General features: G+C 58.6%; 1 non-coding gene across 1 annotated transcript; it reads left to right on the top strand.

Annotated features, from left to right (window-relative positions):
- The first annotated feature begins 7,828 nt into the window (after nt 1-7,828).
- Nucleotides 7,829-9,690, top strand: LOC130417039 (18S ribosomal RNA). The gene has a single exon (XR_008906115.1). It is a non-coding gene; the product is annotated as an 18S ribosomal RNA (ribosomal RNA).
- The last annotated feature ends 310 nt before the right edge of the window (nt 9,691-10,000 follow it).

The raw sequence follows: 10,000 nt of genomic DNA on the forward strand, positions 1-10,000 counted from the left end.
GCTGTGTCTCGAGCCGCTGGGCCTTAGGGTTCGGGAGATACGATTTTTCAAACCCCCGGAGCTACCGGGAGCCCTAGCTCCGGCTCCCGGGGTCGTAGCGACTCGAGGCCGGCGGCGTTCGAAAGGTCTGGCCGCGGCCTTTCCAACGAGCTGTGTATCGAGCCTTAGACTCTAGGGGTTCGGGAGATATGATTTTTTAACCCCCGGAGCTACCGGGAGCCCTAGCTCCGGCTGCCGGGGTCGCAGCGACTCGAGGCCGGCTGCGTTTGAAAGGTCTGGCCGCGGCCTTTCCAACGAGCTGTGTATCGAGCCTTAGGCTCCAGGGGGTCGGGAGATATGATTTTTTAACCCCGGAGCTACCGGGAGCCCTAGCTCCGGCTGCCGGGGTCGCAGCGACTCGAGGCCGGCGGCGTTCGAAAGGTCTGGCCGCGGCCTTTCCAACGAGCTGTGTATCGAGCCTTAGGCTCCAGGGGGTCGGGAGATACGATTTTTAAAACCCCGGAGCTACCGGGAGCCCTAGCTCCGGCTCCCGGGGTCGCAGCGACTCGGGGCCGGCGGCGTTCGAAAGGTCTGGCCACGGCCTTTCCAACGAGCCGTGTCTCGAGTCTCTGGGCCTTCGGGTTCGGGAGATAGGGTCTTTCAAAGCAAACGGCCACGGGGGTCCGAGCTCCGGCTTCCGGGAGCCCGTGCACCGGCTCCCGGGCACGCAGAGACTTCGGGCCGGTGTCTTTCGAAAGCCACGGTCGAGACCTATCCAACGAGACCCGAGTCGAGCCCGAAAGTCTCGGGGATCGGGAGTTATGATTTTTCAAACCCGCCGGGGTACCGGGAGCCCTAGCTCCGGCTCCCGGGGTCGCAGCGACTCGAGGCCGGCGTCATTCGAAAGGTCTTTCCGAGGCCTTTCCAACGAGCCGTGCCTCGAGCCGCTGGGCCGTCGGGTTCGGGAGCTACGATTTTTCAAAAAATCGGCCACGGGAGCCCGAGATCCGGCTACCGGGAGCCCGTGCACCGGCTCCCGGGCACGCAGAGACGTCGGGCCGGTGTCTTTCGAAAGCCACGGTCGAGACCTATCCAACGAGACCCGAGTCGAGCCCGAAAGTCTCGGGTATCGGGAGATATGATTTTTCAAAGCAAACGGCTACCGGGAGCCCGTGCACCGGCTCCCGGGCACGCAGAGACTTCTGGCCGGTCTCGCTGGAGAGCCACGGCGGAGACATCTCCAGCGAGCCGTGTCTCGGGAGCTATGCTTTAAAAAACCCTCACGCTTCGGGACTTAGGAAAAAAGTGGAAAAAAGCGGAGCGTTTAAAAAATCAGCGGCGGCCGGCCGATTTTGTCCGGGTTTGGTGCACCCCCTCGGCCACGGGCTCCGCGGATGTCCGCTGGGTCGGTTCTGACTTCCATGTCCGAACGGCAGTGAGTTTACCAGAGTTGTGGACTTAGGAAATATACGGGATGAAAAAAATCTCTGGAGCTTTTGAAAAATCAGCGGCGGCCGGCTGATTTTGTCCGGGTTTGGTGCCCCCCTCGGCCACGGGCTCCGCGGAGGTCCGCTGGGTCGGTTCTGACTTCCATGTCCGAACGGCAGTGAGTTTACCAGAGTTGTGGACTTAGGAAATATACGGGATGAAAAAAATCTCTGGAGCTTTTGAAAAATCAGCGGCGGCCGGCTGATTTTGTCCGGGTTTGGTGCACCCTCTCGGCCACGGGCTCCGCGGAGGTCCGCTGGGTCGGTTCTGACTTCCGTGTCTGGACCTGCCGTAAGTCCCACGGACTGGTGGCCTTCAGATATATAAGAACACGGACTGATGGGCCATGGGGAGCGTGTGGACTTAGAGAAAAAACGAGAAAAAAATCTCTGGAGCTCCAGAAAATCAGCTGTGGCAGGCTGATTTTGTCCGGGTTTGGTGCACCCCCTCGGCCACGGGCTCCGCGGAGGTCCGCTGGGTCGGTTCTGACTTCCATGTCCGAACGGCAGTGAGTTTACCAGAGTTGTGGACTTAGGAAATATACGGGATGAAAAAAATCTCTGGAGCTTTTGAAAAATCAGCGGCGGCCGGCTGATTTTGTCCGGGTTTGGTGCACCCTCTCGGCCACGGGCTCCGCGGAGGTCCGCTGGGTCGGTTCTGACTTCCGTGTCTGGACCTGCCGTAAGTCCCACGGACTGGTGGCCTTCAGATATATAAGAACACGGACTGATGGGCCATGGGGAGCGTGTGGACTTAGAGAAAAAACGAGAAAAAAATCTCTGGAGCTCCAGAAAATCAGCTGTGGCAGGCTGGTTTTATCCGGGTTTGGTGCACCCCCTCGGCCACGGGCTCCGCGGAGGTCCGCTGGGTCGGTTCAGACTTCCATGTCCGAACGGCAGTAAGTTTACCAGAGTTGTGGACTTAGGAAATATACGGGATGAAAAAAATCTCTGGAGCTTTTGAAAAATCAGCGGCGGCCGGCTGATTTTGTCCGGGTTTGGTGCACCCTCTCGGCCACGGGCTCCGCGGAGGTCCGCTGGGTCGGTTCTGACTTCCGTGTCTGGACCTGCCGTAAGTCCCACGGACTGGTGGCCTTCAGATATATAAGAACACGGACTGATGGGCCATGTGGAGCGTGTGGACTTAGAGAAAAAACGAGAAAAAAATCTCTGGAGCTCCAGAAAATCAGCTGTGGCAGGCTGGTTTTATCCGGGTTTGGTGCACCCCCTCGGCCACGGGCTCCGTGGAGGTCCGCTGGGTCGGTTCAGACTTCCATGTCCGAACGGCAGTAAGTTTACCAGAGTTGTGGACTTAGGAAATATACGGGATGAAAAAAATCTCTGGAGCTTTTGAAAAATCAGCTGTGGCAGGCTGATTTTATCCGGGTTTGGTGCACCCTCTCGGCCACGGGCGCCGTGTAGGTCCGCTGAGTTGGTTCAGACTTCCGTGTCTGAACGGCCATAAGTCCCATAGACTGGTGGCTTTCAGACCTATAAGAACACGGACTAGGAGGCTCTCCGGAGCTCCAGAAAATCAGCTGTGGCAGGCTGATTTAATCCGGGTTTGGTGCACCCTCTCGGCCACGGGCTCCGCGGAGGTCCGCTGGGTCGGTTCAGACTTCCATGTGTGGACTTAGAAAAAATACGGGATAAAAAAATCTCTGGAGGTCCAGTAAATCAGCTGTGGCAGGCTGATTAAATCCGGGTTTGGTGCACCCTCTCGGCCACGGGCTCCGTGTGGGTCCGCTGAGTCGGTTCAGACTTCCGTGTCTGAACGGCCATAATTCCTATAGACTGGTGGCTTTCAGACCTATAAGAACACGGACTAGGAGGCTCTCTGGAGCTCCAGAAAATCAGCTGTGGCAGGCTGATTTTATCCGGGTTTGGTGCACCCTCTCGGCCACGGGCTCCGTGGAGGTCCGCTGGGTCGGTTCAGACTTCCATGTGTGGACTTAGAAAAAAAACGGGATAAAATAATCTCTGGAGCTCCAGAAAATCAGCTGTGGCAGGCTGATTTTATCCGGGTTTGGTGCACCCTCTCGGCCACGGGCGCCGTGTAGGTCCGCTGAGTTGGTTCAGACTTCCGTGTCTGAACGGCCATAAGTCCTATAGACTGGTGGCTTTCAGACCTATAAGAACACGGACTAGGAGGCTCTCTGGAGCTCCAGAAAATCAGCTGTGGCAGGCTGATTTTATCCGGGTTTGGTGCACCCTCTCGGCCACGGGCGCCGTGTAGGTCCGCTGAGTTGGTTCAGACTTCCGTGTCTGAACGGCCATAAGTCCTATAGACTGGTGGCTTTCAGACCTATAAGAACACGGACTAGGAGGCTCTCTGGAGCTCCAGAAAATCAGCTGTGGCAGGCTGATTTTATCCGGGTTTGGTGCACCCTCTCGGCCACGGGCTCCGTGGAGGTCCGCTGGGTCGGTTCAGACTTCCATGTGTGGACTTAGAAAAAAAACGGGATAAAAAAATCTCTGGAGCTCCAGAAAATCAGCTGTGGCAGGCTGATTTTATCCGGGTTTGGTGCACCCTCTCGGCCACGGGCGCCGTGTAGGTCCGCTGAGTTGGTTCAGACTTCCGTGTCTGAACGGCCATAATTCCTATAGACTGGTGGCTTTCAGACCTATAAGAACACGGACTAGGAGGCTCTCTGGAGCTCCAGAAAATCAGCTGTGGCAGGCTGATTTTATCCGGGTTTGGTGCACCCTCTCGGCCACGGGCTCCGTGGAGGTCCGCTGGGTCGGTTCAGACTTCCATGTGTGGACTTAGAAAAAAAACGGGATAAAAAAATCTCTGGAGCTCCAGAAAATCAGCTGTGGCAGGCTGATTTTATCCGGGTTTGGTGCACCCTCTCGGCCACGGGCGCCGTGTGGGTCCGCTGAGTCGGTTCAGACTTCCGTGTCTGAACGGCCATAATTCCTATAGACTGGTGGCTTTCAGACCTATAAGAACACGGACTAGGAGGCTCTCTGGAGCTCCAGAAAATCAGCTGTGGCAGGCTGATTTTATCCGGGTTTGGTGCACCCTCTCGGCCACGGGCTCCGTGGAGGTCCGCTGGGTCGGTTCAGACTTCCATGTGTGGACTTAGAAAAAAAACGGGATAAAATAATCTCTGGAGCTCCAGAAAATCAGCTGTGGCAGGCTGATTTTATCCGGGTTTGGTGCACCCTCTCGGCCACGGGCGCCGTGTAGGTCCGCTGAGTCGGTTCAGACTTCCGTGTCTGAACGGCCATAAGTCCTATAGACTGGTGGCTTTCAGACCTATAAGAACACGGACTAGGAGGCTCTCTGGAGCTCCAGAAAATCAGCTGTGGCAGGCTGATTTTATCCGGGTTTGGTGCACCCTCTCGGCCACGGGCGCCGTGTAGGTCCGCTGAGTTGGTTCAGACTTCCGTGTCTGAACGGCCATAAGTCCTATAGACTGGTGGCTTTCAGACCTATAAGAACACGGACTAGGAGGCTCTCTGGAGCTCCAGAAAATCAGCTGTGGCAGGCTGATTTTATCCGGGTTTGGTGCACCCTCTCGGCCACGGGCTCCGTGGAGGTCCGCTGGGTCGGTTCAGACTTCCATGTGTGGACTTAGAAAAAAAACGGGATAAAAAAATCTCTGGAGCTCCAGAAAATCAGCTGTGGCAGGCTGATTTTATCCGGGTTTGGTGCACCCTCTCGGCCACGGGCGCCGTGTAGGTCCGCTGAGTTGGTTCAGACTTCCGTGTCTGAACGGCCATAATTCCTATAGACTGGTGGCTTTCAGACCTATAAGAACACGGACTAGGAGGCTCTCTGGAGCTCCAGAAAATCAGCTGTGGCAGGCTGATTTTATCCGGGTTTGGTGCACCCTCTCGGCCACGGGCTCCGTGGAGGTCCGCTGGGTCGGTTCAGACTTCCATGTGTGGACTTAGAAAAAAAACGGGATAAAAAAATCTCTGGAGCTCCAGAAAATCAGCTGTGGCAGGCTGATTTTATCCGGGTTTGGTGCACCCTCTCGGCCACGGGCGCCGTGTAGGTCCGCTGAGTTGGTTCAGACTTACGTGTCTGAACGGCCATAACTCCTATAGACTGGTGGCTTTCAGACCTATAAGAACACGGACTAGGAGGCTCTCCGGAGCCACTGAAAAATCAGCTGCGCTTGGCCCAAACCAGCCGACAGGTGGTCACCTGAGCGGACTGGGCGCTGATGAGTACCCCCGATGGCGTCCCAAAGAACCGTGTCCGAACGGCCATAAGTCCTATAGACTGGTGGCTTTCAGACCTATAAGAACACGGACTAGGAGGCTCTCCGGAGCCACTGAAAAATCAGCTGCGCTTGGCCCAAACCAGCCGGCAGGTGGTCACCTGAGCGGACTGGGCGCTGATGAGCACCCCCGATGGCGTCCCAAAGAACCGTGTCTGAACGGCCATAAGTCCTATAGACTGGTGGCTTTCAGACCTATAAGAACACGGACTAGGAGGCTCTCCGGAGCCACTGAAAAATCAGCTGCGCTTGGCCCAAACCAGCCGGCAGGTGGTCACCTGAGCGGACTGGGCGCTGATGAGCACCCCCGATGGCATCCCAAAGAACCGTGTCTGAACGGCCATAAGTCCTATAGACTGGTGGCTTTCAGACCTATAAGAACACGGACTAGGAGGCTCTCCGGAGCCACTGAAAAATCAGCTGCGCTTGGCCCAAACCAGCCGACAGGTGGTCACCTGAGCGGACTGGGCGCTGATGAGTACCCCCGATGGCGTCCCAAAGAACCGTGTCCGAACGGCCATAAGTCCTATAGACTGGTGGCTTTCAGACCTATAAGAACACGGACTAGGAGGCTCTCCGGAGCCACTGAAAAATCAGCTGCGCTTGGCCCAAACCAGCCGGCAGGTGGTCACCTGAGCGGACTGGGCGCTGATGAGCACCCCCGATGGCGTCCCAAAGAACCGTGTCTGAACGGCCATAAGTCCTATAGACTGGTGGCTTTCAGACCTATAAGAACACGGACTAGGAGGCTCTCCGGAGCCACTGAAAAATCAGCTGCGCTTGGCCCAAACCAGCCGACAGGTGGTCACCTGAGCGGACTGGGCGCTGATGAGTACCCCCGATGGCGTCCCAGAGAACCGTGTCCGAACGGCCATAAGTCCTATAGACTGGTGGCTTTCAGACCTATAAGAACACGGACTAGGAGGCTCTCCGGAGCCACTGAAAAATCAGCTGCGCTTGGCCCAAACCAGCCGGCAGGTGGTCACCTGAGCGGACTGGGCGCTGATGAGCACCCCCGATGGCGTCCCAAAGAACCGTGTCTGAACGGCCATAAGTCCTATAGACTGGTGGCTTTCAGACCTATAAGAACACAGACTTGGAGGCTCTCCGGAGCCTCCTAAAAATCAGCTGCGCTTGGCCCAAACCAGCCGACAGGTGGTCACCTGAGCGGACTGGGCGCTGATGAGCACCCCCGATGGCGTCCCAAAGAACCGTGTCTGAACGGCCATAAGTCCTACAGACTGGTGGCTTTCAGACCTATAAGAACACGGACTGGGAGGCTCTCCGGAGCCTCCTAAAAATCAGCTGCGCTTGGCCCAAACCAGCCGGCAGGTGGTCACCTGAGCGGACTGGGCGCTGATGAGCACCCCCGATGGCGTCCCAAAGAACCGTGTCTGAACGGCCATAAGTCCTACAGACTGGTGGCTTTCAGACCTATAAGAACACGGACTAGGAGGCTCTCCGGAGCCACTGAAAAATCAGCTGCGCTTGGTTCGTTTGCAGCTGTCAGGTGGCAACCTGTACGGACTCGCGGGCGGACTCGCTCCGCCGTGAGAATCCGACGAACCGTGTCTGAACTGCCATAAGTCCCACGGACTGGTGGCTTTCAGACCTATAAGAACACGGACTTGAAGGGCCTCCACCGGAGGGCCCCCTAGCCACCCGAAAGTCCACGGGTCAACGGCCGGGGTTAAACAAGGTCTTCGGACCAGGCACACCTGGTAGATTGGAAAACCACGAGCGCCAGGGGCAGGCCCCTGCCCGGTCCTCGCGACCGTCATGGGCAGTCGGTTCCTCCCCGATCAGCGCTTCGGCCTCCAGGGGAGCCCCGCGGGGCTCGCCCGAAACCCCTCCCTGGGAGACTCAGACGACCGGTCATCACAGAGCGTCCGCCACCGGCGGCCGTGCGGCGGGCGGCGGCCTGAGGGGGGAGACCCACCTCGGCGCTTTCGTCTGACCCCGGCCCCGCGAAACACCTTTCTGCGTTACGGCCCCCACAGGGCCACCCCTCCTTGCCGAAGGAGAGCGCCCGCGCACGCGCCTACTAGCGGCCCCGCTCACCCCCGCTCGTCGGGGGGCGCGAGACCCGCGACGAGGAAGCCCGCGTCAACGCGGCCTCCCGGAGGCTACCTGGTTGATCCTGCCAGTAACATATGCTTGTCTCAAAGATTAAGCCATGCAGGTCTAAGTGCACACGGCCGGTACAGTGAAACTGCGAATGGCTCATTAAATCAGTTATGGTTCCTTTGATCGCTCCCAGTTACTTGGATAACTGTGGTAATTCCAGAGCTAATACATGCAAACGAGCGTTGACCCGGGCCTCCTCGGGGGGCCCAGGGGATACGTGCATTTATCAGCCCCAAAACCCAACCGGGTCTGCCGTCCTCGGGCGGTGGCCCGGTCTCTTTGGTGACTCAAGATAACCTCGGGCCGATCGCGCGCCCTCGCGGCGGCGACGACTCATTCGAATGTCTGACCTATCAACTTTCGATGGTACTCTAGGCGCCTACCATGGTGACCACAGGTGACGGGGAATCGGGGTTCGATTCCGGAGAGGGAGCCTGAGAAACGGCTACCACATCCAAGGAAGGCAGCAGGCGCGCAAATTACCCACTCCCGACTCGGTGAGGTAGTGACGAAAAATAACGACGCAGGTCTCTTTCGAGGCCCTGCGATCGGAATGAGCGTATCCTAAACCCATGGGCGAGGACCCATTGGAGGGCAAGTCTGGTGCCAGCAGCCGCGGTAATTCCAGCTCCAATAGCGTATATTAAAGTTGCTGCAGTTAAAAAGCTCGTAGTTGGACCTCGGGCGCGGGCCGGCGGACCGCCGCAAGGCGAGCTGCCGCCCGTCCCGAGCCCTGCCTCTCGGCGCCCCCCGGATGCCCTTGGTTGGGTGTCCGTCGCGGGGTCCGAAGCGTTTACTTTGAAAAAATTAGAGTGTTCAAAGCAGGCCGAGCGCCCGCCCGAATACCCCAGCTAGGAATAATGGAATAGGACTCCGGTTCTATTTTGTGGGTTTCACGAACCAGGGCCATGATTGAGAGGGACGGCCGGGGGCATTCGTATTGCGCCGCTAGAGGTGAAATTCTTGGACCGGCGCAAGACGGACGAGAGCGAAAGCATTTGCCAAGAACGTTTTCATTAATCAAGAACGAAAGTCGGAGGTTCGAAGACGATCAGATACCGTCGTAGTTCCGACCGTAAACGATGCCGACCCGCGATCCGGCGGCGTTATTCCCATGACCCGCCGGGCAGCGTGGGGGAAACCACGAGTCTTTGGGTTCCGGGGGGAGTATGGTTGCAAAGCTGAAACTTAAAGGAATTGACGGAAGGGCACCACCAGGAGTGGAGCCTGCGGCTTAATTTGACTCAACACGGGGAACCTCACCCGGCCCGGACACGGAAAGGATTGACAGATCGATAGCTCTTTCTCGATACCGTGGGTGGTGGTGCATGGCCGTTCTTAGTTGGTGGAGCGATTTGTCTGGTTGATTCCGATAACGAACGAGATTCCCTCCTGCTAAATAGTTACGCGGCCCGCGCGGTCGGCGTCCAACTTCTTAGAGGGACAAGTGGCGTTCAGCCACGCGAGACGGAGCGATAACAGGTCTGTGATGCCCTTAGATGTCCGGGGCTGCACGCGCGCCACAATGGGCGGATCAGCGTGTGCCTACCCGTGCGCCGAGAGGCGCGGGTAACCCGCTGAACCCCGCTCGTGATCGGGACCGGGGATTGCAACTGTTTCCCACGAACGAGGAATTCCCAGTAGGCGCGGGTCACGAGCCCGCGTCGATTAAGTCCCTGCCCTTTGTACACACCGCCCGTCGCTACTACCGATCGGATGGTTTAGCGAGGTCCTCGGATCGGCCTCGCCGGGGCTCCTCGCGGGCCCTGGCTGAGCGCCGAGAAGACGATCGAACTTGACTATCTAGAGGAAGTAAAAGTCGTAACAAGGTTTCCGTAGGTGAACCTGCGGAAGGATCATTGTCGTTGGCCGGGCGCGCGCCCGAACCCAGAGCGGCGGCGGGGACCACGGCCCCCGTCCCGTCTCCCAGGGGGCCCCCGGGCCCCCCACCCAGGCCCGTCACAAGGCCGTCCGGTCCGGCCCCGCGGTCCGCAGAGCCGCGGGGAGCACCGGGTCGAGCGCGAGAGAGCGCGAAAGGCGCCGGGCGGGGGGAGACCCCCGTCCGGCCCTCGGGACCTGTACCTCGGCGCGGGGCGGGCGAGCCCGGCGCGGGACGATCGGCCGACGCCGCGTCCCGTCCGGACCTCGCGCGCCCCCGCCGCCCCCGGCGGG

This window comes from Triplophysa dalaica, unplaced genomic scaffold (genome assembly GCF_015846415.1).
Source record: "Triplophysa dalaica isolate WHDGS20190420 unplaced genomic scaffold, ASM1584641v1 Contig10, whole genome shotgun sequence".
NCBI lineage: Eukaryota > Metazoa > Chordata > Actinopteri > Cypriniformes > Nemacheilidae > Triplophysa > Triplophysa dalaica.